The sequence below is a fragment of the Triticum urartu genome, chromosome 4 (assembly GCF_003073215.2).
Source record: "Triticum urartu cultivar G1812 chromosome 4, Tu2.1, whole genome shotgun sequence".
NCBI lineage: Eukaryota > Viridiplantae > Streptophyta > Magnoliopsida > Poales > Poaceae > Triticum > Triticum urartu.
Window position 1 is genome coordinate 274,183,757 of NC_053025.1, and position 27,924 is coordinate 274,211,680.

Below are 27,924 nucleotides of genomic sequence, written 5' to 3' on the forward strand. Positions count from 1 at the left end.
GATGACATGATGTTTGATTTACAAGTGAAGAACATTTTGTGCTGCATTGAAGACTTCAGCAATTGCGTCCCGAAGGACGACAACGACGGCGCGGCATGCCGCTGGAAATAGTTTTTTTCTAGGGTTTAATACTGTATCTTGATCATATGAATATAAATTCGCAGTATGACTGAATGAAAGATATGGTTTGAGCGAACTTTTGTTTTTCTCTCTTAATGTACATACTTATCAAATGATTTTCTTTTGGAAAAAATGTTGCAAATGTTTTGGTTAGAACACCCGTATGCAAACCGGCAGCTTCCCCGGGACACCAAGGGAAAATGTGTCAAGCAGGATCTGTGCAGCTCTTGATCGCAAACGTTTTAGATAGAACACCCGTATGTAAAGTGAGAGCAGGATTTTTGCATCTCTTCAATGCAAACGGTTCTTTTGGATGACCCGTGTGCAACCACTTACAAACAATTTGGTAAGATTTGCATCTGCATATTGAGTATGTTGTTATTTGTCAAACTGGAAAGATTGACATTTGTTGATCTAGTAACATTGCCATTTGTCAACCTTGTAACACTGCGATTTGTCAAAATATGAAGCTAAAAATCACTAGCGGTAACTAATTTTGCAACTAAAATTCAGTAATTAAGCATAGATTTCATTAATAGATTAAGTAGTCGTTCTTTATATAAACAGTTCAACTCGACAGCTGAACCGACCAAACTTTTCACCAATTGTTGCCAACGACGTACTGAAAATAGCTAGTTCTACTTTATATACTAACTAATTTTAAGTACGTTGTACAGTTTCACCACATCTATAGTTAGATGAACTGAAAAAAATAACCCCTAAATACTACTACTACGGAGGGGCTTTGTACTACTTCCGGCAGCCTCTCCTCTGCCGAGCATGCTCAGTAAGAGGCAAAGGAGGAGGAGCCTACCGACGAGCTGGACAACTACAACACGGTGCCTGCCACTGCTGCACCTTCAGCGGCGCTTGCCTCGAATGCCCTCTGCCGCTCCAAACGACCCCTCTCAAAGCGATGTTTCTCCTTGTAGATCTCCTGATTCCTCGCCTTTGAGGCAGCGTTTGCCGTGGCCACGGTGGCGGTAAAGCGCTTTCCATGCTCGACGAGGCGCTCCTCCTCCTCCCGCAGGAACTCGGTGTAGCACGCAAGGTCGCTGATGCACATGTGGGCATCCACCTCTGCCTCCCACCTTCGGGCAGCGGTGGCAGAGCGGGTGATGACCACGGCGATCGACGTTTGGCTAGCGGCCACGACGGCCACCTCCCGCCTTCGGGCCACGGCAGCGGAGCGGGCGATGGCCCTTGCTTGTGACGGTGGTTTGGCGGCAACGGCAGCCGGCAACAGCTGCCGATGGGCAGCGGTGGCGAAGCGTGTGGTGGTTGTTCTGTGCACACCCAACAGGGATGCCACGCCCACTACACTACGCTGGGGACTGCGCCGCCGTCACGGTGTAGCCTCCCAGCAGGAGCTGTCGTTTGATGACGGCGGAGTGGTTGAGCGAAGACAACAGACCGGTGCCATTGGCGATTGTGGGAGAAGCAGACGAGATAAGCTACTGGGAGGGAGGGGAAAATTCGACGCAGGACTCGCCGGCCATGTGGGTTTATATAGCAGGCTGGTAAGCATTGGGATTTTGGGGATTTCACTGAGTTGTGCGGGAAGCTTGTGCGGGAACCTGCGAGGTAGTGTGGGAACGGGCTCACCGACGATTCATTGGCGCCACCGTTTGGCCAAAAGAATGCCCCCAGCGCTGCGCAAGCTTGCGTTGTAAGCCGTCTGTGGCAGCGGAGTGACAAGACGTGTGAGAGGAGGATGAATGGCCACATACACATACGGTTAATAAAAAACCGTTTGCAATTTAATTACCTACTATACCCCTGTCCTGGTTTACAAGTAGGATTTAACTAATAAAATACGAATGCAAGTCGCCAAAGATTATATAGTTGGATTCGTATTTGAACATAGTTTCCAATTATATAATTTTTATCACATGCATTAACATTTTGTTGGTAGGGGACTATAGACCAAGACGGAGGTAGTAGCACACGGCCGCTCTCTACGCAGCGACACAACTGTCGGCCTGCTTGTAGGCGACCATTTTCTGCGTGTTCAACTACTCTATGCCTGTGGTTGCTTGCGGTTGAGGCGGCCGCGGCACGCTCTACTCGCGTCTAGCCGCGTGCGCTCTACTCTCGCAACCCTCCGGGTGCTCTGCCCTCGTCCCTCCACGCACGCTGCCAGTGTTTCGGGCTAGCGCACGATCATGCACATTCATGTGCATGCGGTTAAGCCGGGCACGGCACGACAATGTAGTTACCCGCTCCAAAAGCTGCCATACGGATGGGCAGAGAATCCAGGCCGCCCGGCCCCCATTTATTCCTGTGGCCATTTACCTTCATCTCTCGCGTCACATGACAAAATAAGCACACCCACAACGACACATACAGATAGGACAACCAGCGGTTCCACTGGAGATCCCCGTGGCTCCAATGGCGCTCCCAGCGGCCGACGATGACAACGGCGGGCAGTTCACCACACATCACATAGTGGACACCCACGTGAGGGGGAAGGCCCTCTGTCGGTGTACAAAAAGAAGGGTACACTTTTTGTACCCCTATAACTGTGCACGGGCAGTCTGAGCCATGGGCACCACCACACTAAGCAAGGCAAGGGAGGTGAGCCAAGGTAAGGCCGAAGCTCAGGAGAAGCAGAACGACGCCAAGACCAGGACCACAAAGAGCAAAGGGGACGAAGCAGACCCCCCCGGCAAGATCCTTGCCGGGAGGCAGTTTTAGCAAACCCGGCAAGACCCTTGCCATGGCAGCTCGCTCCACACCTACGGAGTGAGTCACCCTTGAGTCCACTGCCCCCATGGGGCAAGGATTTGGGAGACATCCCCGTGGTGGCATGCAGATCTTTGTGAAGACATTCAAGATCAGATACACCCTTTAGAAGATGATGATCCTTGGCGGGATCCCAGCCGAGGAGGACCACAAGGCCCCCGGCAAGAGCCTTGCCGGGGATGACAGCAGGCGCCACGGCAAGACCCTTGCCAGGGCCCCGGCAAGGCCCTTGCCAAGAACACCCGTAGGGCCACCATTAGGCCCACACCAGTCAAACCTCCACAGCCGTTCGCATGCAGCTGCCGACCCAACCGGCTGGGTAGGCACCTGCGTGGCGGCATGCGGATCTTCATGGAGACCCACCACTGCGCCACCTCAGCTGCCTGCCTGCCTACATGGCACCGCGGGAGCCGATGGCCAGGGCGCGTGTCGACATGAGAGGGAGCGGCGACGGACGAGACATGGCTCTCCCCCGTCCCCGATAAAGCAAGGAGACCTGGGCAAGACGCATTAAATGCGCCTAGTCATGTAATGCAAGAGATAAACTCACATCACTGTACCTTTTCGACCTCCTGTGTGCCACTGTGGCAACCCCTTTCCTATAAAAGGAGGCCCGAGGCGACCAGGAGGAGGATTCGGCTTTTTGGAGCTCCCCACGCCCCATAGCTAGCTCAAGAACACAGATATACAATCCACCAAAGCAGGAGTAGGGTTTTACGCATCCTCGCGGCCCGAACCTGGATAAACGAACCTTGTGCTATCTGTTTGATCCGCTCTTCTCATGACCCCGCGCCCCGCAACCGTAGTAGGGATTCTTGTGATCCCATAGGTGTCGTTCCCACCGACATCTTTGGCGCGCTAGGTAGGGGGCGCAGTTGTGAGAATCAGCTCTAGCAATCAGCTCAGCACTCCTTCGTCTTCATGGCGCTTGGAGAAGGACAGAGGCCAGAAGATCAGCGCTCGAGTGACTACAAACAGAAGCTAAGTTGCACTGAACCCTTATTTGTTCTATCCTTTTTATATGAGGTTATTCCCCCCGGAGATGTCACGCCTTTGTATGAGAAACCTGCACGCCAGGGGGCTCTCCCACGATCGGCAACTCCCTTGCCCTGTTTCGAGTCCACTCAACAGCTCAAGCGGCTGCGTCGAGAATGGCAGAGTAGCCTTCCGCGACCAACAACGCTCTCGATTCTGACTCGAGTCAAGCTCGACAGTTCAAGCGGCCATGTTCGGAACGGAAAGGTGGCTCGTCCGGCAGCACGCGTACCCAGCAGGCCCATGGGGATCCGTCCCCAAAACGCCACTAGGGGCTTCCGCACTGGCGAGCCTACCCAATCGGCGTAGGGCGCGCATACAAAGAGGAATTGAACGGGGAAATAACGTGCATGAAATTAAAATTACTGCAAAGTTATATTACATCACATCATTTCTGCGGTTCTAACTAAAGATGAAATTTGTCTTGGTCGTGAACCTGCAGCGGCGGTGAAGAACGGGATGCCTAATCCCGGCGCTGGCCTTCCACCCTCTTGATTTCGTCGATGATGCTGATGACGGGCTTGATGCGCTCCTTGAGCACCGTGAGGTCAACACCCTCCGGCAATCTATCCATCGCGGCACCGAAGTCGAGGTCGGGATTCCAGTCCGCCATCTTGGTGAGGACCTTGGTCATGACCCCCTGGCAAAGTCGCCGGGCTTCCGCGGCCAACGTGGCCGCTCGGTTGGAGTGAAGATAACCCAAGGCTCCGAGGACGCCCTCGAAGAACAGGGTCAACTTGGTGTTGACAGTCCCGCTGCGCTCAGGGGCGTACCTCACGTTTGGCATCCCCATGGTGGCCAACTGCGAGGTGACCCTGCCGGCGACCTCCTCCAGACGGCTGATCCATCTGTTCTCACCCGCCACATAATCCTGGTGGGAGGCGGCCTCGTTCGCCCGCAGCTGCTTCTCCTCCTCCAGGCTCCTGGTCAAGGTCTCCTCCCAAGCCCTGCTCTCCGACAGCATCTCCTCGAGATCCTCCAACTTCAGCTTGAGATCTCTGACGGAGTTTTGCGCTTCGGAGAGCTCCCCAGCCCTGCTGATGACCGCTCCTTGCGCCTCCACCAAGGCGCTGTTGAGCGTGCTCTTCTCATTGGACAGCTTGAGGGCCTGCTCCTTCAGCTCGTCCTGTGCCACCTCCAACTCCCGTACCTTGCCGGCATGTGCCAGAGCCTGGGCATCGAGTGCCTCCTTGTGCCTTTGCTCCAGCTCGCGAGTCCGCCGCGCGACAAGGGCCTCGAGCTCCTCATCCTTGCCACGGAGCGCTGCGTCAAGCTTCGCCTCACGCGCGTTGAGGTCCTCTTCCTGGGAATCCAGTGCGGCTTGATGCTGGTTCCGGATGGCCTCGGCCGCGGCAGCCAAGTTCGCCGCCTGTTCCTGGGCCTTCTCGATGTTAGCCATCTTCATGGTGAGCTCGACGTTGCGCTTGGCCAATTCCTCCTGAAGGGCCCTCTGCTCCTCGCGAGTCTGGTGGAACCAGGTCTGTGTCTCAGCAACGCGCGCCTTGAAATCCACCTCCGCCTGGTCCACCGTTGCCATCCTGGACTTAACCTTGTCCAGACGGACATGATAGAGCGCCTGGATTTTTCGGAAGTTGGCCCCCATAGCGCGGAAAAGCTGCTCTTCTGGAGAACCGTCACCGCCAACGCCCAGCTCACCGACAACCTCAAGACCGGTGGCGGCAAGCACCTCGCTGTCAAAGACTTCCCCTTCGGCGGGCGCCCAGGAACTTGACTCCCCTGGGAGGTGGACGAAAAGATCGTCGCCCACCTTCAGATACCTGCCAGGGCCCGAGGTTGAGGAGGGAGGCTGATCATCAACCACCTCTTCCTCGGCGGTGGCCTTGCCAGCTTCCCCGGCAGGCCCACCGTTGGCGCTCTCGGCAGAAGCCTCCCTGGTCGCCTTGGCGGCCCCCGCCGCGGTGTCCTCGGCAGCATCCTTGGCGGCCTCATCAGCGGCGACCTTGGCAGCGTCCTTGGCGGCCTCCTCAGCAATGTTCCCAGCAACGGTATCCACGTCCTCCATACCTGTTGAAGGAGGGTCTGGGTAGTAATGGGAGCATGGAAGCCAAGAAAAGAATAAGGGAAAAACAGAGACAAAGGACAGTAACTCACCAGTGCTAGGCTGTGAAGCAGAAGTCCCCTCTCCGCTAGCATTTGGCGCCGTGGCATAGCCACCAGCGCCCAAGTTCCCCGCTTCCTCCATGGGTGTGGGCTCCGTGCCTGATGCCCTTGCCGGGGACGCCCCCCGCGGCGGCGTAGTCGATGGGAGTGGTGTGTTAGGAGTAGCCCTTTGTGGCTCCTCCTGCTGCCGCTCCCCTCCTGCAAACCCGGCAAGGTCAGCATCATAGCATCGGACGCCTACCACATGTCGAGTAAGAAAAGGGTGACGAACTTACGCTGGGGGCTGTGCCGGGGGCTGCTGTCCGGGCTGCTCAACACCACCAGTGGCGTCATTGAAGCCCAGTTGGGGGCTGACTGCTCGACGAGGCCTTCGCCCTCTTCACCCTCTGGGCCAACGTCTCTGCATCCCTACAAAAGCAAAACCGGATCAAGATGGGTGGCTTAATTCAGAGGAATGGAAATGACAGTAAGGAACGGAGTACTTACTCGTCATCCACCCCCTCCTCTTCCACCGCTTTCCTCTTCCTCTTCGGGCTGAGAGGCCCGAGATCAAAAGTGACCCCCGCGTCAACATCCGAGTCGACATCTGTCGGAGGAGGCGAAGACGGCGGGGCTTGTGCGCGCCCAAATGAGGAAGGGGCTGTTGTCTTCTTCTTCTCAGCGGCCTTCGTCAGCCTCTTGGCTGCCGTGGCCCTCGTGTGGCGCCCAGACCGGTCAATTGAGGCCGCGCAGCCCTTCCGGGCCGGACCGGCTCACCGGAGCCAGCCCGCCGCGGGACTCGCCCTCTTCCCCTGGTTGGCGTCGAGCCCACCGCCACGTCCTCCTCCGACGATGACGACTCGTCGGCCGCATCTTCGACGAGCGGAGATCCAATGTCGGCGCTGCTGACCTCCCCGGAGGCCGCCGCCCACCGGGTGAGATCCTCTTCCTCCGCCGCTGTTGCGGCCTTGTCCTCCATGCCCCCGGCGCTGCTGGCATCCATGGCAAGCTGTGCCTTCCTCGCCCTAGTGGTGATGTAGTCCAGCTCTACCTGGGTGGTGTCCATGATAAGCCACCGCCTGGCGTCGGCATTGACGTACACCTCGATCAAGGTGTCGAAGAATTGCCGCACATCCTCGTCCTTCGGCTCCTCCCAGCTCGGGACAGGGCCGTGCACATTACAGTCCGGCATCATGGCGATGATCTCGGACCGACGCGAATTGTTGCACAACGGGACCACCCCCGCTGGCAGCTTGAAAAATGGCCCCTTGAGGGCCTTGCCAACCTTTGCGGCAGCCCTCGCGGCCTTGCCGGTCCGCTCGACCTCGCCATCGCGACCCACATCAAGCTGGAAAAGCCGCTAGCAGAAGTGGGCATGCGCCAGCACTGTGAAGTTGTGATCGAGGCCGGGGCGGAGTCGCATAATGTCAGCCGGGTTCGTAAAGAGCCAAGCTGGCCTCCCCTTGCTGTGCAATGGGGCGATCCGGCGGCGAATGAAGTCCGCCCCGATCATCTCAAGGGTGAGTCCGGCCTGGGTGAGCCGGAGAATCCTGGTGGTGGCGACGGTGAGCCTCCCATCGGCGGCGGCGACATCGCTCCAATCGCTGCCACGGACCGGCGGCACTCGGCGGACCTTGCAGAATTCCGGCGGGTTTTCATCTTTAATCCAGCACCACCGGCCACGCCATTCCTCCCACCTCTCCTTCACGGCACCGTCCGGGTACGCCCCCTTGGATCTTGGGATCCAGGTGACGCAACCAGAGACAGCTCCTCCCGGCTGGATTCGAGGGAAGAAGTAATGGCGGAAGAGCGTCCTGTTGGGCTGCACCCCAGCAAAGCCTTCGCAAAGATGCACGAAGAAAGCCATGCACACCACCGCATTCGGAGTAAAATCCAAGAGGCGAAAGCCAAAGGTGCGCATAACGTCGCAGAAGAAATCGGAGAAAGGGGGGCATAACCCGCAAGAAAAGTAATCAACGAAGAAGGGGTACCGATTTGGGGCAGGATCAGCGCAAGCGGCAGGAATGACGCGCGTCGCCGGGTGTCCCGAATCCTCTCCCCCCGTCTTCACTCCCCATAGGGGCTTGAAGGAGGCCCGGAGCTCTTGAACATCAACCATCAAGGGGAAGAAGAAGGCGGACTTCGTCCGGTCCCCCGACAGCGCGCTCTCCGGCGGCTCCACCGTCCCGGCGCCCTTAGCCACCCCCTTGCCCTTGGCGAATTTGGGAGCCATGGCGACCAAGAAGTTCAGAGGGCTGAGGAAGGGGGATGGCGAAGCAACGACGGTGGGCGACGGCGGAAGCTTAGGAAGTGAGGAAACGACGGCTCTGAGATTGGAAAAGGCATGAGGAAAGAGGAGAAAGTGAGCAGTGCGCCCGCGGTTATTCCTTTATTATGGGGGAAAAACAACGGGCCGCCTCCTTTCACCTTTACTACAATGTGACGCATGCATGCAGAGCTCAGCCCCACGCATGCCGCCCACGTCACACACGCCTCCCCACGCCGCGCCACGCGCGGGAAGCGTGGGAAGCACAACGCGTGAAGAAACTTACCGCGGTAAAAACCGCCCCGCCTGCCCGCGCACCGTTTTTGGGCCTAGCCCAACGACGCGATTGCGCTTATGTGTGGCCCAGGCCCGGGGGCTCCTGTCGGTGTACAAAAAGAGGGGTACATTTTTTGTACCCCTATAACTGTGCACGGGCAGTCTGAGCCACGGGCACCACCACAGTGAGCAAGGCAAGGGAGATGAGCCAAGGTAAGGCCGAAGCTCAGGAGAAGCAGAACGACGCCAAGACCAAGACCACAAAGAGCAAAGGGGACAAAGCGGACCCCCCCAGCAAGATCCTTGCCGGGAGGCGGTTTTAGCAAACCCGGCAAGACCCTTGCTGTGGCAGCTCGCCCCACACCTACGGAGTGAGTCACCCTTGAGTCCACTGCCCCCATGGGGCAAGGATTCGGGAGACATCCCCGTGGTGGCATGCAGATCTTTGTGAATACATTCAAGATCAGATACACCCTTTAGAAGATGATGATCCTTGGCGGGATCCCAGCCAAGGAGGACCACAAGGCCCCCAGCAAGAGCCTTGCCGGGGATGACAGCATGTGCCACGGCAAGACCCTTGCCGGGGCCCCAGCAAGGCTCTTGCCAAGAACACCCGTAGGGCCACCATCAGGCCCACGCCAGTCAAACCTCCACCGCCGTTCGCATGCACCTGCTGACCCAACCGGCTGGGCAGGCACATGCGTGGCGGCATGCAGATATTCGTGGAGACCCACCACTGTGCCACCTCAGTTGCTTGCCTGCCTACATGGCACCGCGGGCGCCGCTGGCCAGGGCGCGTGTCGACACGAGAGGGAGCGGCGACGGACGAGACAGGGCTCTCCCCCATCCCCGATAAAGCAAGGACACCTGGGCAAGACGCATTAAATGCGCCTTGTCATGTAATGCAAGAGATAAACTCACATCACTGTACCTTTTCCACCTCCTCTGTGTCACTGTGGCAAACCCTTTCCTATAAAAGGAGGCCCGAGGCGACCAGGAGGAGGATTCGGCTTTTTGGAGCTCCCCACGCCCCATAGCTAGCTCAAGAACACAGATATACAATCCACCAAAGCAGGAGTAGGGTTTTACGCATCCTCGCGGCCCGAACCTGGATAAACGAACCGTGTGCTATCTGTTTGATCCGCTCTTCTCACGACCCCGCGCCCCGCAACAGTAGTAGGGATTCTTGTGATCCCATAGGTGTCGTTCCCACCGACACCCTCTCGGTAGTGTACATGAATGATCCGGTCTCGGTGGAGAGCTCCATACAAACTGTGGAGCAGTTCCTTGCCGAGGACAAGTACCAAGTGGTCGGCTTTGACCTCGAGTACACCATCGGTCATGCCGGGCACGATCAGAAGGTTGTCGCCGCCCAGTTGTGTGTGCGGCATGACGTCCTCATCTACCACTACCACTTGGCCACAAGTCCTTGCGAGCGTTTCTCTGGGTTTAACGACAACTCCGACTATACTTTTGCTATGGTGGACACCACCAATGATCTAAAAGCGCTCATGGTTTCAGGCTTGAAATGCCCGAATCTTGTCAACATCCAGCACCACTACAAGGTCTGGGGAAGCGACCAAAACAAATTGAACTCCCTGGTTGACCTCGCCTTGGCCATCATCGACCCCTACTACATGAAGATGGAGAACGAGAGCAAGAAGGACAAGAACGCCTGGCACAGTTGCTGAAGGTCTTTGGCTGGTTAGCAAGGAACTGGTTGAGTGTAGCAAACTGATTCTGATTGTTGCCATGGCCTTGGTTCCCTTGGTTGCGCTCTTGCAGAATTTGCATGATCAGCTGCGTGTTTGCATTGGTAGCGGCCATCACAGCTTGCCATGCCTCCGGAGGTGGAGGTGGAGGTGGTGGTGGCGTGTTTGCATTGAGACTGGATGAACAACATGTCAAGTATGCGTCCAAGGATGTGTACACAAGCTACGAGATGTACAAGCGGATCGTTGACATGAGGAAGTGTCTTCTTCCTGCCCCAGACGAGGGATCAAGCCACAGAGCAGTGGCGGGAGCATAACGAGAACTAGATGACTAGACGATCGTTTCTCCTACTTTATAATGCATGCATTATTTATTGAGGTGTGTGCGGATGATCTGTATAGTCACTTATGTAATTGGATGTTTATTTCAGTTATATATCTACATGTTATTCTTCTATAGACAGAGCAAATCACACGGCTTATTAGCAGCAATTGTCTGTGTTATTATTGGTCTTCGCACACATCTTTTTTAGTTGAACCGTTTCCACTGTGTTGCCTAATCACATATAGTTCATCCTAGTGGACTGTATGCTGTATATCGCACACACCTTCATTTGGCTGCTCGTTTCTTTTGTTCCTCCTCATCACAAATAGTTAATTGAACTGAAATGTATGCCCTGCGTCGCACATGCAACTAAAATCTGAACTATGTTTGATGCATCCGTCATCGCAAATGTTTTGCACCTTTTTTGACGGGTTTTTTACACCACCATTAGCGATTATGGCATCGCACATAGTTTCGTCGAAGGGTCTCTGATTCGACTATCTCTTTGGACCATCCTGCAGTAGTGCATAGTCTATATCCGTGGACGGGGCTATTCGAATAGATCGTTAACCCTGCATGGGTGTACTTCTTCACACACGCTCTCACCACTTATCACCATGTACACGACATGTATCTCGGCAACCTTCAAGTGGAGGCCTGGCGAGGGTGTTGGCCACGACCTGACTAACCACACATGACTCTAGTCCAGGTTTGTCACCTATATGAGGTTCAATCCGCAAAGGAAGTCCATCTGTAGTTTCTATCACGGCCTAAAACCAAGAGAACAGGGTTCCTAAGAGCAGCAATCGGGTGACACTTGGTACACCGTGCCTCGTGCCTGCCACAACAAGCTCACCCCGTCGGACAATGCTATGCAAGGCCCCTAGCACAACCTACAAACACCATAAACTAGTTGGAACTCCTAGAGAAAGATCAAGGCGGCTAATAAGTCGAGAGGGTCAATTAAGTACCCCAATGTGTGGTGGTAATTGTTCTTGGATCACAAACACAGAACTCAGTTATTAAGGACGGTCTCAATGAGACAACCCACCATGTACTCCTACATGGCCTCTCATCGCTACCTTTACCAAATTGGGTTCACACACTTAACTCTCAACATCAGGAGATAACATACCACTCAAATCCATCCTAGATGAATCAAACCTGACACAACTCGAAGCAATAGCAAGCATTGCATGGATATGAACACATCATGAGCTCAAGCACCTCCTACACATGCTAGTGGGTTCCAACTATTTTCTCTAGCAAAGACAGGTCATGCAAAGGATTGGGTTCAACTACCACAACAGAAAGTAGCAGTTGACACGTTGTTGTCCTAATGCAGTAAAAGGGAGCAGGGGCAAGAGAGTGGGGTTGTACGAATGATCAACGGGAATTTCTTGGCAAGGGGATCAACAAGGTAGTACTTCTCCTCAGACAGGGGCCCGATGCCACTCACAGGAGCAGGACCTATCGAGAGGGACAATTTCGGTAATCAATACACAAGCATATGCAACAATATGATGCATGAACATGGCATGTAGATGTGATGTGGTTTGAGCTAATGTAACTAGCATTCTATTAGAATAAAGTCCGTTTGAACCAAGGGTTGAAATGCAACTCCAAATTAAACAGTTATAAATGCCATTTAGGTGCTTTCAGATATACATCATGTATACGTTACTTTTTCATGCATGAGCATGCTACAGATGGATAGATTGAATTTTTATGATAATTTTTCATATATATATATATATATTATTTCAATCTGAGCTACAGTCTATTTTCTTTGAATTTTTGAAGTTTAAACAATATTCTGGAATTTTTTGAATTATGAATAATCCAGAAAATTAATTACTGTGTCATGCTTGCATTAGCAAGTCAACAGCGCTGACTAGGGTCAAACCTGACGCGCAGGGCCCACACGTCAGTGACACAGGGTTAACTGGGTTAATTAACACTAAGATTAAACCTAAACTAATAATTAATCATTGCCTGGCCCAGATGTCAGTGTCACGGGGTGGGGTGGTTAGTGCCCTAACTAAAACCCTGATCGGCGGGGCCCACCAGTCAAGCCGTCGAGGTCGTTGCCGGCGACCTCTGGTTGTGGCTTTGTCTACACTGCGGATCATGCAAGCGGGGGCTGAGGGCACCGGGGCTAGCCCGTGCTCTCCCACACCTAGTGGAGCAGGTGGATGGCGGCGGGGACGCCAGAGGTCACCGGAGCAGAGCTCGCAGTGGCGGCCAGAGATCGAGCTTGGACTGGCGCGTTGTTGTAGCACGCAAGTGAGTGAGGTAAGCAGCGGGTCGGAGGCTACACGATGCCTCGAGTGTGATGGACAGGTAAGGGGGGCCAAAGGGTCACCGGGGTTGCATCGGCGGTGAGCCCTTGTGGCGGTGAGAGCGGCTCCAATTGCCGCGTTGGTTAGAGAATGCAGACGACCACGGGGAGACAGGGGAAAGAGGCAGGGGCTCACGGGGAGTCTAGAAGAGACAACGACGAGGCCGAGGATGGTTGGATGGCTACGTGGCATTGCCGGCGATCTCTGAGGGCAAAGGTTGAAGATGGCGGTGGTGGCGGCGCTGCATGGAGCTCCGACTTGGTTTCTTTGGCGTGGAGAAGCGGCACTAGGGTCCGAAGCTCGGGGCCAACTCATGGCGGCACGGGAACGGCGGTGGCTATGTAGGCGGGGAGCGGCGGTGTCAGGGTACACAAACAGGGGTGTATGTTTCCCCTTACTTGTACACGGATAGCAAACCACCGACCTGCCAAAGATGATGACATCCAAGACCAGACCGAGCAGAAGAGATCAGCTCTTTGAGGAATCAGAGTGCAGATCGAGAAGACCAAGCCAAACCAAAGGAGCAAAATATCACTGGGGGGAAACCTCCCTTGCCGGGTAGGCAAACCTAGCGAGGATGAGGTTACCCCGAAGACAAGCCGCAAGACTGTCCCGGTAGGCTTACACTACTGGGAAAAGGCTAATTAGTGGCGCGCCTATTTTGGCCATTAATGGCGCACTATAGTTGCGCCACTATCATCACGCCACTAGTAACAAGTATTAATGGTGCACCCCTGGTGCGCCATTAGTATACCAGACAATAGTGGCGCACCTAGTAGTGCGCCATTAATATGTCCCCTGGTGCGCCATTACTATGCCTCCCAGGGGGCCATATTTACCTTGTGCTCTAGGTTACTAATGGCGCACTGCTAGATAATGCGCCCCTAGTGTGTTTATTGCAGTGCGCCACTAAAGTGCAGTATGGTGCGCCACTAGTATGAATATTAGGAATTTTTTTCTTTTCTGATATTTGCACAGGTTACAAAATATATTACTGCATAGAATATAGACAACACAACATATAAACAATAGATTTATCGAATACAATAGAAGATTAGTCTCAGAATACAATTCATCATATTAGTCTTCAAATTCAAAAGACCAAACAAAGTTAGAACATTACAAGTCACGAGACCGCGAGTAGCGAGTTTGTCTTCACATTACAAGTCTAAATCGATCATCTAAACTACGATCACATAGAAGAGAGTTGCGGTCATCACGATGAGCATCATCGCGATGAAACTGGTCTTCATCCGGTTCCTCCTCCGCTCCCTCCTCTCTCCCGCTAGATAACGCGCGTATCTAGCTTCCGCCTCCGCCCTAGTGGTGTACCCTTTGTAACTATTACCGCTGAAATGGTGAGCCTGTCTCCGACACTCCTCCCAGTCGTCGTAGACACCGGGAACCTTACCCTTGTACACGACATACGACGACATCTCTATGCACTAGACAAACAAAACGTTAGTAGCAATTCACAGACAATATATAAGCAATATATAAGTACGCAACAAAAGGATCGGAAGAGAAAAGAAACACAGTAATAGCATGATTCATGGTCCTTCTAATAAATAGCATCGATTACATATAAGTTGAACGACTGTCCAAACCAAAGAGACATACAAGTTCATTAAAGTTTAATTACAACATGAGCTAATCGATATTTCAGAACTACATAACATCACTACTTTCGACTCGACTCAGGGACCGGAGCAAGGATGAAGCCGCCGTCTTTTGTGATGGTCATGAAATCGTGATCGTTGTCAGCCTGCATTTTTAGTGTTGTTTCTATTTCACTGTTGGGCGGTTGATATCTGAGGTAGAACTGCCCCGAGGTACGAAGGACATCTTGATGGATGATTTCCGCAAACTCCGATTGGATGCGAAAGAATTCTTGTCTGAGGTCCGCGTCTTGGATTGCCGACAAGCGTGTGGCCCAATCTTTGAGACTATTTGGTAGCAGAAGATGATTATGGTCCCATACTGTGACAGCCTGGTTTTTGCCCTCTCTTATTTGTTTGAGTTTTCATTTGAATTTTTTTTGAAACTTGGAATTCTTGAGCCTTTTCATTTGGACTTAAACATTTGGGCATCCTTGGCTTTCACCCAAGTGCTTCATTTATCTCCCAAACCCTCATTTCACTTCTGATCCACCTCCAAATAATCTTTGGAATATTTTTCATAAATGGAAAATATTCATTTCCACTCAAAAACCCTTAGGAAAATCTGTTTGCTCCAAAGCAACCCTAATTTTTATGGCTCAGAAAATTCTGAGATAATTCACAAATATTCTAGAGACCCTAGGGCACCTCCCTGAGCAAAAATATTTCGTCACTTTTTGGAATATTTTTGCTACAGTAAATATTTTTTGTTCTGGACAGAAATGGTGGTTTCTACAGCAACTACCATTTTACTTACTCCTTTTTACCTGAACTTTCTTGTGCTTATTTACCTTAGTAACTCTAAGCTAGCCTCCAACAAAGCACAGCTCCAAACACCCAGCCATTCGACCACAGTAACATCACAAAGTTACTGACCAGAAACTTACCTGGTTTGTAAAATCTTCTCTACTGCACCTGGATCCAAACCAAACCATGGTATACTTCAAAACCACCACGAACAACATGCCAGACATGATTTTTGGACGAAGGCTGGCCTCAGGAGAGAGTTCGCATGGTGACCACGCGTGTCCACTATGCGAGGCATGTGTGTCGACGCGCTTTGGGTGCCGCCGAACGCTCTATTTGCGCGTGCTCGCTTCCCCCGCCTGCCCAACCTTGCCAAAACTCGCCACCATCACCATCTTGATGCCCTTAACTCCGCCCTGGCACTCGTCGACGCCGGAGCTGGCCGCCACAAGCACGGGCAAGGTCCGGCCAGCCCAACAGTGCGGAGCGCACTGTGCTCGTCGTCACCCCCCTTGATCCTATGCTCGTCTCCGCTCGCCCACAGTGGTCGCGTGACCTCCGTCGCCTTCTCCCCCTCTCACTGACGCCGCTCGTCACCGGGCGCCGTGGACAGATGTCCACCGGCAGAGCCCGAAGCACCCTTGCCACTCGCCTATATATAGAGCTCCTCCCCAACCTCCTCGAGCATCCTCCAGCACTCACACACACTCCACGGTCGAGTAGGAAGCCGCAGCCCGGCCGGGCAGGCCTCGGGCCACCGTCCCTGAGCTCGAGCTCACCGGCGATCCCCTCTGGTCGCTGTGGCAGCTCCAGCCCCTCCCAGGCCTGGGCGACCCCTCCAGGGCCTCCGCCTCTCTCCGGTGAGGCTGTCTCGCTCGCTTGGAGCCTCTGGAGTGGCCCCTGATCGCCATGTTCTTCAACTCCAGTGACCTCCTCATTCTGCCTCCGCTCGCAAGCTAGATTCCGACGCCGTCCGACCACCCCTAGCCATGCTATGGGTACGGGCAGGTGCGCCTCGACCATCTACTGGTACTGGTACGGGCGAGAGCTCCGGCGAAGCCGCGGCCATCTCTGTTTCTCTCCCCCTCTTCCCCCCACCTGACTAGCGGGGCCCGCTAGTCAGCCACTCAGTACGCGCGTGAAGCGGTACGAGTGGTGGCGCCCCTGGGCTTTATGCCTTCGACGTCACCCCCCAGTCTTTTTCTTTTTATTCAAATTCATTTGAATTTACAGAACACTTCAAACAGTTATAACTTTTTAAGCATAAGTCCAAATGAATTGATTCTTTTTGCATTGTGTTCTTTGAAAGAAAATCTAACAGCTCACCATAGATGAGATTTTTCTGAGCTGTTTAGAATTTCTGGTGAATTTCAGAAGTGTTCTTGATATTTTCTTTTTGTGTTTGAAATTATTTTCAGAAGGTGAGCCTTGTCTTGAGCATCACCAGGAGGCTTGTGAACCTCATCTGCACTAAGGCAAGCCACAGCAACATTTTTATGATGCCATTTCAATATTTGTGATTTTCTCTCTTGAATGAAATGGTTAATCCTTGCATTTAAATAATTATTGAGTTATTTGCATTCTGTTACATGTTGGACAGTTGTTATGCTTGATTCACAGAATAGTTGAAACTAGGTTAGTGGATAAAGCAAGTTAAGATATGATGTTAGAAATAATTTTGTTATGCATGTTAGCAATTATTTATGTATGTTTTTGCCTCCCTAAAATTGATAAAAATTTGTTAGGAAATATTCTGTTAAATACTTGTTAAAATCATAATACTTGTTTTACAGAATGTTTGAACCTAACTTAGTGAAACTAAGGGTTGTTGATAGTGAAATCTTTTGTTATTCATATGGAAAAGTTATCGGAGTTACTTTCTTGCGTAAGAAATCTTTTGTTGCTGAATATCTTGGTTAAGTTGTGAGTCATTTTGAGCTAGTAGAGTATGAGTTGTTGACGGTTAAGCTTGGTGTGTATATGGAAGACATGGGTCATTTTATCATTATATGATGCATGTGTTGTTTTGCATTTCATGGCATGCTATGACACTGGTCATTTTTATTTGAATTTGAATATAACTCAACTTGAATATACCATTGACTGGGTCATGGTGCTGCTGAATCGAGTTCTTTCCTGTGCAACCACATTTGCCTTTATGGGAAGGCCTTGATTCAGTCCATTGACACGGCCTCTGGTCGATGCCTCCAATTAGGGAAGGTTATGTCATGCTTGCCCTGGCCCGGTAAGCAGACATAATCTTGTGTTCTCGTTGATGAGATTATGGTACCGAGTCACCGAGTGGGAGTGTCCCCGAGTGGGAGTTTGACCACAACGGTGGTCGGGGTGTCTATGGTAGACACGGGGCCACCCAGGACTAGCCCGTTGGGGATTTGGGTCGGAGTGGCCGGGAGAGTGATGTGGCAATGGAGGAGTTTTGTCAAAATGCCGTTGGTCCACCCGAATGGGAGTGCGAAGCCATGGGTTCCGTGGTGTGGGTACAGTGTGCTACCTCTGCAAAGTGTATAATCTATCGATAGCCACGTCCCCGGTCACGGACACCTCGTAGTAGGTCCCACCGTGAGTCAATGAATAATAAAAAATTGCACACTAAGCTGTAAACTATGCATTGTTGACGATGGCAGAAGGCCATTGAGGAGATTGGGATCAGATAATGATCGTGGTGGTGATCGCCGTAAGGATCACAAGTCATTTTGTTAAAGACCACGTTGGTGGTGTGTTTTACCATGTTGGTGGTGTGTTGTACCATGTTGGTGGTGTTTGTGATCTGAGGATGATCACGTTTGGTAAGTTGTCCTGAGGGATGTTCGAGCATGATCACAGCATGTTGACATATAGTGTTGCATTATTAATAATTGGTTAAATATCATGATATTGTTTGTCATTATGATTATGCTTGTTGTGAGGTTGCAAGTACATTCAATGTACTGACCTGGCGTGTCATGCCAGATTTCAGGAAAGTCTCGTTGGAAAGGAGCGCTGTTCGAGTCTAGATCGTGTCCACATTGGTGTCCCTGTGATATGGAGCTTCCGCTACGGCGTTATTCCGCTGCCACGTAGTTGTTTGGATCGAGGCCCCTTTATGTTCACTAAATAATGTACATATTGTTCAGCCGCACCGAGTGTGCCGCTTGGCCTCGATCGCTTTTGTAATATGAACTCTGTTCCGCTAGCATCAATAAAGCGGTTGTTTTCTGTACCAATATGTTGTGTGTTGCCAGAAGACATGGTCTCTGGGCTGGCAATGCAGGGTAAACCGGTCGCTCTGAGCCGGGTGCCACATGTACGATCGCCCGCATGTGATGGAGGGTGTAGTAGGCATCCTTCTGACCGCCAGGTGGCTACTTGATGCAGGGGAACGTCGTTACGTGGGTGAACACGTGCTTGGCGTACCTAAAAATTGGCCTCCTGAAGGTGCCTCCAGATTTGGCGTAGCCGGGGAGAACATCATCAAGAACTTTCTTGATATTTGTGTAGTCTTTATTCGACTGACGGTCCGAGTCGAAATATGTGGCCATGGAATAGTTTGGGCTTAAGAGGATGAGTGTGCAACGTGTGTCACTGCACAAAACACGGAATGTTAGAAAAAAAAGAATGATCGAAATCTAAGAAATCATATGTTACGGGGTGGTGAGGGGATGACTTACTCGGGAAAGTAAGGCACGAGGAAGTTATCCTTATCCGGGTTCGCCAGAATGACGCCTTCGAGGTATGAACTCGCGACTTTCCGGTCCCCAGCGCTGCCCAAGATCTTGGCACGCATGTAGAATGGGTCGACTATCACGATGTACGGGGTCTTGTCTCTAATGATCCGCATCTCCATACTTAGCGAAAATAGCTGAATGAAGGTGTAGTGTAGTGGATGAAGGTTAAACATAGCGAAGATGTCATCAAACCGCAGGACGATCATACCCCCGATGGCGTTATCGACAAAGCCCTTGCCCTCTGGCACCTTGGCCACGAAAACCGGGTATGCCACATCATTCTCGGAGAGACACCGCTTCTCCAAAGAAAGAACATTGTCATGCAGACTCCGCATAGCACCGGTTGCAGCATTGAGAAGATTATTCAAATGCATCGGCCTACCCGCCACATGCACCCTCCTCGAGATATCCTTAGGTGAAGGTGGCCCGTCCTGAGCACGGATCGTACTAGGTGCCGGTTGGCTCGCACCCTTATTATTCTTTCTTTTCTATCCCTTCTTCTTCTGCTGTAATGGGATCGAGTTTTGCTCAGAGACCACCTTCTTGAGTGTGTTGGGGCTGATAATATTTCGCACCTCGGCTATTTGAGGCTCGGTGAAGGCGGTAGCTGGAGGCATCTCCTGAGAACTGAACGCCAGATGACGCCTGTTACAATTGTGTTTCTCCGCGGTACCAGCTAGATCGCGATCGTCTTTTGCAGGGTTGGGTTCTTGAGAAGGAGGCCCCAAGAATTCGTCGTCGTACCCATGTTCGTTGAAGTACTTATCGACCCTTGTAAATGTACCGTAGTTGCCGTCCGGATCCTGTGCCGTATGCATGTCCAGATCATGGCAGTAGCGTTGCAGCGGTCTTGCCATGGCTTGGTGCCGGCATGACTGGCGGTGTTGTCTGTGGGGTGGTGTCCCCGGCCCCTAAACAAATCTGGCTCTTCGGCCAAAGCATGGACCAGCTTATGCAGGCACTGAGGGTCATTACATCATCTTCGTCGGCCCTAGGGGGTCGATACGGAGGTAGCAAGTCATTGCAGCCCCGCAGCACCCGAACCGGATGAACCCTATACAGGTTGGGTGGCATCGGATTACCGTCGAACATGCGGTTGCCCGGTTGAACGATCCTGGCCTTGGCGACATCGATCAACTCGGCATCCATGAAGTGCAGGAGAGTGCATGGAACGTCGGTGGCGCCCTGCGAAAACATGTAGGGCGTCAGGGATGCCCAGTCAAAGGCAAGGAGATGAAGTCATCGGCCGAGAGGCTTAGTTACCGTGATGGCGTAGAGCTCGGCTAATGTCGAGGCACCGCCAACGGCGGGCGTGCAAGTGACGAAGGGGCCGCTTGCTGCCGAGGTGCCGGCCGGCATATTCTCCCCACACCCGGGTGCATTAAGCTCCAATGCCGGCACCAACGCCAGAGACACCAATGCCGCCTCCGCTGGAGACACCAATGGCGCCGCCGGCGCGTTGTGCGAGTTGCTACCCGTGAAGCTGGGAATCAAGGGTGGCCCCTGTTGGCCGCCCACAATCCACGCCTGCAGCCCCTCAAGCAAGGTAGGCATAATGGTGGTGATCGTCGCTCCCAGTTGGTCTCGCACTTGCTCTTCGACTATCTCCGGAATCCGCGCCACTTGTGCCTTGAGTTCTTGAACCTCGCTCCTGGCTTTCTGAGATGGTCTTTCTCTCCTTTCGCCCAGCAGTATAGTATTCCGACCATTTCGTGGAAAAGCCTTTGCCAGCCAAACGACCAGCTGACGTCAGCTTACTGAGCTTATCCTTGTGTATCGAGTGACGCTGCACATCGGACATATGGTAGACTCCGCATGCTCGTCCGGATAAATGATGCAATTGTTCATGCACACATGGTATTTCACGTGCGGTAAATCCAGAGGACACACAATTTTCTTTGCCTCCTCGAAACTGATCGGGCACTTGTTCCCCTTGGGAAGACGTTCGTGCCAGAATGACGTGTTCTCGTCGAAGCATGCGTCGGTCATTTTGTGTTTTACCTTCAACTCAAGAGCCATGAGCGTTACTTTCAGGCGGGTATCCTCGGGCCTGCATCCTTCATACAATGGAGTAACCGCGTCTATCTCCAATTGATCCAGCTTGGCTTTCTCCCGGGTGGCAGCTCTTGTGTTATCCGTCTGCTTGAGAAGCAGCTCTTGAATATGAGGGTCCTGCACCCAGCCCATCGATGGTCCATCGTCGTCCGCTCCGGCATCTTCATCTTCATGATCATGCCCTTCATCTGATCCGGCATCTTCCTCATCATCATGTCCGGCATCTTCTACATGATGACAGTGTACTGCAACTACTTCGTGATCATGTCCTGGAGATCCTTTGTCTTCTCGCCCGCCCTCGCCGCAGTTGTCTTGCTGCCCTTCCTCATTTCTTGCCCGGCCCCCATTGACGACTTCATAGTCATATTCATCACCTTGCCACCGATAGCCATCGATGAAACCATGCAAGAGCAGGTGGTCCTGCACTTGTATGGAATTCGGGTCCATAAGGCTCTTCAGCTTGCATCTTCGACACGGACATCTTCTCTCCGTCTCATTCTTTTGGAGCATCTCGGCCTTCGCAGAGCTCAAAAACTTATTCACAATGCCTTCGGTCATCGAGCGGGCCATGGTGGCCTGCGGGGTAGAGCAAAACGATATTTTAGAACAAAAAAAAATTTGGCATGACTTTGCCTAAAAATAGGACCAAAAAGAATGCATAGTGCCAAATTCTCGCCGAAACGGAAATGAATCAACATTCTGGCAAAATATTGGCAACTATCGCATTTCAAATACCGGTACCTGCAAACACAAACATATGCAACACCACAAACATATGCAACACCACAAACATATGCAACACCACAAACATACGTAGACCTAGGCCCTAAAAAGTGCATGTGCACGTTGTTCGAGGGAGAAAAAAGTAGATCTACAACATAAAGAAAGCTTTCCCCTTACTTACCTATCAAAAAAGGAAATTTAACCACTTAATTTGGGTGAATCTATGGTGCAAATGAGGAGAGGAGGAGGAGGCAGCCGAGACAAGCTTGGAGGAAGAGGTGGAGAGAATGAAGTGGGGAAAGTGAGTGTGGTAGGTGGCTGTCCAAAATATCTAGCTGCTCTCAGGTTACCAATGGCGCACCACCTAACAATGCGCCACTAGTAACCCTGGTTACTAATGGCACACCTGTTACGTGGTGTGCCATTACTAGTTTTGCAAAAAATAAAAAAATAGCTGTTAGTAGTGGCGCACCGTGGTTGTGGTGCGCCATTACTAGTTTGAACTAGTAATGGCGCACTATACCCTGGTGCGCCATTACTAGTTTTGAAAAAATTGTTAGTAGTGGCGCACAGAGTGTGAGTTGCGCCATTACTAGTTAAAACTAGTAATGGCCCAATATGCCCTGGTGCGCCATTACTAGTTTTGGAAAAAATATTGTTAGTAGTGGCGCACCGTGGGTGTGGTGCGCCATTAGTGATATGGACACTAATGGTGTACCTACACATGGTGCGCCACTGCTATATAACAGTGGCGCACCACATATGAGGTGTGTTATTAATGTCCATATTAGCTATAGCCCTTTTCCTAGTAGTGTTATCGGGCCATACGAGGACAAAGTACCCCGCCAAGACTTCAACGCACCACCTCACGGTGACGCAAGTCATCCATTGGTGTGGTGTCAAGCCCCCAAGTGACTGAGTCACCGTTTTTTGCCACATGGCAGCCACTTCCTATGGAAATCACTTTCAAATGACACCCGTCCAGCGATGTGTCAAGTAAGCAGACAGGAAGGTGGCAGAACATGCCCGTCAAGGCTTGCCGGCCATTCCATGATGTGACACTAGGAGGCGTGTTTAATGCGTTGTGCCCAGTCTGCAGAGTTAGTTATGATAGCATTGTTTGCTATCTAATCAGTACACAATTACCGATTTGCCATTGTGGCAGCCCCTTGATCTATAAAAGGAGGCCCATGGCAACCATAGAAAGGATTCGAACTCGTACCCTCGTATGCGCGTAGCTACTCTCGCCTCGAGGCAACCCTGTCGGGCAAGAGCATTGCGTTTCCACTACAATCCACCATCATTCCACCAAAGCAGGAGTAGGGTTTTATGCCTCGCGGAGGCCTGAACCTGGGTAAAACTGCCTGTGTGATCTCTGTCGTGTTGTGCGATGTTTATCCGCTCTTTGTGCAACATGGTCATCCCCCCTACCGAACCACAAGGGGCTCATGGCCCCATAGGTGGTCATGGTTTCCCACAACAGGCGGTGACGGCAGCACTCAACCACTCACGGGGGAGAGAGATAGAGGGGAGGATAGGGACAGGGGAGTGTGAGAGAGAGGCAGGGAGGTGCGTGGCGCCGTCCAGGGTGTCCAGAGAGGAGGGAGCAGGCAGGCTTCCTAGAGGTGGCCAGGCGCGTGCGTGCATGCCACAGGCACACACCCTCGTGCCTTCTGACACGAGGTTGAAGACAGTGGGGCTGAGCTGGGCCGACTGGGCTGCAGAGTGCTAGGCAGCACACGTAAGTCCAGGTTAGTTATTTTTTGATTCTTTCTGTTTTATTTTTTTAGTGTTGTCTATTTTGGCTTAGCAAAACTGCTAAACTATTTTCTAAAATCCTGGAAATAATTATGGGTGCTTTATGTATTCCAATGACCCTTAACAATTTCCAACATTTTTGGAGCATCTAAAAAAATATATATATAGCACTTAAATAGCTCCAATTCAAATATGTTTGAAATAACTCAAAAATCCAAAATGTCGTGGAAAATTTGCATCATCTCTAGTTACTGTTTCCAGCATTTTCCAAAAATGATGAACATTTTTTAAGGTCATTTGGGATCACTGAAAATATTTTAGTTGAACCTATTTGAATTCCTTTTGATGCTAGGGTTTGATCATCCCCATTTCAAAGTTTCATGAGATTTAAACATGATGCAAACACCAATAGCTAGCCTAGAGCATACCAGAACTAGGGATGTGACAACTCGCCCCCACTCAAAAGAATCTCGTCCTGAGACTCGGGAGTCGGTGGAAAAAGAGTGGGGTACTCCACTTGAAGATGATCTTCTAGCTCCCAGGTAGCTTCTCTTTCAGAATGATGAGACCACTGAACCTTGAGGAACTAGATGTTCTGACATCGAGTGACACACTCTGCTTGATCAAGAATGCGAATAGGGTACTCTCGATAAGTGAGGTTATCTTGGAGATCAAGCGTTTCGTGGTCCACTCGTGAATGGGATCTAAGGAGCAACGCTTGAGTTGAGAGACGTGGAAGACATCATGTACTCGAGAAAGATATGGGGGTACACTACAAAAATATACACTTCTGTGATGATACGTGTTTGTCATAGTAGGTAATGTTTTCTATCATGCATGTACATCCATGACGATTTTATGATAGAATCAAGATATTCATACATGTGTTGTCGTAGAAGTGTTCCATGACATTACCAAAATTATCATCACGGAAGTGTTCACTTCCATGACGATAAATCATGCGTCACAGAGTGGTTTCGTCAAGGGTGACCGACATGTGGTATCCACCGTAACGGGTCGCCGTTAAGCTACCGGGTCTGGTTTTAGATCTGATAACCCGTTAACAGCCCAAACCACTGGGAATTTTCCACGTGTAAAATTCTAATTGGCTAGAGGAAACACATGTCAGCTCTTTAGTGGGTTAGATAGGCGCCTATGATATGTCAACATGTGCGACAGCCCACTACTGGCCCATTTAGCTTACAAAGGCCGGCCGTTTGACTTGGTCAAAAGTTCACGCGCTGGCCCATGAAAAGCCTGTTAACGGCCTCTTCACAAATAGCCCATTTTATGGCCCGGTAACTCACGGCCCGTTAGGGCCTACCCAAAATCGGCCCAGTAATGTCATGTGGGCCGTTGAATATAACACTAGCCCGTTTCACTTTCGGCCCATGTATGGCCTACGACGTCTTTCGGCCCATATGAGGCCTTTCGTATCTTTAGGCCATTTAGAGGCCCACGGTGACTTCAGCCCATAATGAACAGTAAATTTCTTTCTACCCATTAACGGCCCATGATTCACATGGGCCGTTTCCAGCCCATGTTAGCTTTCGGCCTACTGATGGCCCATACGTTCTTGGGTTCCTTTCCAGCCCTCGATTACTTCCGGCCCGTTACTGGCCTATTCCCCTAATTGGCCAAATTCGGCCCTTGGCCAGAGTCGGCCTGTTTGTGGCATGTTAACCGTTGCGCCATTTCCAGCCCATCCTATATTCTGGCCCCTTAACGACTCGTTATGCCTGTGACAGAATTAAGCCTTTGCTGTCCTCCGGCCTGCTAACAGCTAGTTAACGTGATGGGCCAATACCAATTAGGCATGTTTACGGCCCATGTAGACCCATTTATCCGACTACCCGAGGCCCACCGATTCTACGGCTCTGTTGGAGGCCCATTTATCGACGACCCGTAGGAGGCCCATGGATCCTACGGCCTGTAGCAGGGTCAAGGTTACCACGGTCCGTATATGGCCCATGGTTGTTGCAGCCACTAGCAAACCAGGGAAACAGAAGACTAGGAAATAAATAAGCCCGAAACTAACGCTAGGCTATTAAGGCGATTGCAAAGATTACATCCACTGGGCATCAAAGATCGCCACCAGTGCAAATATAGGGAACACCCTACACTATACAAAAATGGCTTGCTATTTTCTTCAGCCGGTGGCTGCCCGTTAAGAACAAATTTTGTATCACAACAAAACAAATTACAACTATAAAACAAAAGGTTGGCATAGAAGTTAACAGTCTGGCAGATAAATGCACCACCAGAAGTTCAGAAGCTCTGTTCATTTGACCTGACTATTACCTTTTCATGTTGTATTGTCCGATGGAGCACCATAACCTTCGCCTTCATTTATCCTAGGCTCCTGAACAACATAACAAATGTCTGATAGTCTGGTTTCAAAACCATGCATATCTTGACGACATCGAACAATGTCTGTCCTTGTTTCACAAAGGGTCTGTGTTAGGGAATGGACTTGTGTCTGGAGCGCAGATATAACATTATTTTGAGCTTGCATATCTTGATCATGAGGCAGTTTGACCCACCATTTTTTCCATAGCTTGCTGAAAAGTTGAGTTTTTACATTAGTAGTACCAGAACAGAAGATATTAAGGAGTCAGCAAAACCAAAAAAATAGCTTTGTTCTATATACAGAACTCATTTTGGTGAACCCATGTAAAATATTAGTTGTATTTTACTGCAAAGTACATAATAAAACCAGGTTCCAAACATATGACCATGTATCATGGCTAATGTATTGTCTATTTCTTCACATTGTATTGACAGCTAAGGATAAAGAGACAAAGTTTATAATACGGTAAGCATAGTATGACATCATTCATATCACAAAACAACTGAGAATAGACAAACAGGCAATTGTAATGTTGTGTGGGCAAGTCCAGCACGGAACTAGATTACACATCAAGATCAAAGGGACATCACTCCTCTATTTTAAACTTTGTACGATGCAATGGTACACTAAGACAATTGTGTACAAAATTGAAAACAATAATAGACATTGGCTGCAAACCATCCAGTTCAAGGCACAAGTCAGAGTAAGTAGTAGTTAAAAGGCATGAGGATTAAGGACTTACAACAGCGGCTTTGACTGGTGTAGGCATGCCCTTCGTCTTGCTGGTGTGACAGTCCTTGAAGATTTCCACAACATTTGGTTTAGGTACTTTTTAGTCCTTGCGGGCTTTCCTCGGCATTTGGAACAAGTCAATGTAGATCTGATAATATGGTACAGTGAAAAGAGTGAAACGGTAACTAATTACAAGAGCCTCGTAGTGTGCAATATAGCTATGAGATCCTGTCGTCTGTTGGAATTTCACTTTCGTACGGTTGGCCTTGTCCTTTAAATAGTTCACCTACAAGAAGATAGACTTGTGAGGCACACGCGTAAATAGGACTTCAACATGTGATCTGATCACATATATATAATGTACCTGATACTTTGGATCAGACCAGTGTTCAACGAGGCCTCTCTAGTCTTCATCCGATATATTTTCCAATGGAGATGTTTGGGCAAGTTCACTATTAGCCTTGCCTTCAAAGTGAGTTTTCCTCAAGTTATACTGATATTCTCGCAGAGCAGACTTGAAAACATGGGTGCAAGCTTGTCTGCTTGCATCATCTTGGCTATCCAACTTGAACCTCATATGTTGAAAATTAGTCTCATTATTAACAACCTAGAAAGTATGGGATAGAGCAAGATGATATTACTAGTTTCCATACATAACCATACTTATAGACAAATGGTCGAGGAAGGTGTTGAACTGGGTTTCGTCTTTGTCATTCCTGTACTGAATCCATGTTGGGAGGATACGTACATTACACCTAACGCCAACCGATGCCTCTGATACTAACTTGGCTGACTCTGTAGCATCACGTGGACTTTTTAAACTTTCCTCAAAACGGATCTCCATTCTTGCTCCTCTATATTTAGTTAACCTATCGAGCATTATCCCTGATGTTTGTTTCCTCTTACGCCTAGGTGCTAGTCCAACAACAAACATAGGAAGTGTTAGTGTACATCAAACTGTGAGACTACATATAAAGAAGCATGCAACTGTAACTTGACCCCAACAATTACTTTCTTGCTATTGAAGCTCACAAAGTTCATCTAATCTTGCCAACTCGTCTTGTGTCAAGAGTGCTTCGAAAGTAGTGTCAGATGGCAAGGGAGCTTGGGAACGTGCTGCTAGCTGAGTTGACCAATGAGTAACTCGTGCAGCTGGTGGTACTGTGGAAGGTGTTGCAACAACTAGGGCTATCTCTGCTTGTTTGGTGGTAGCTATTGGTTTCTGTTTGGCTTGTTCTGTAGCTCGCGTAGCACG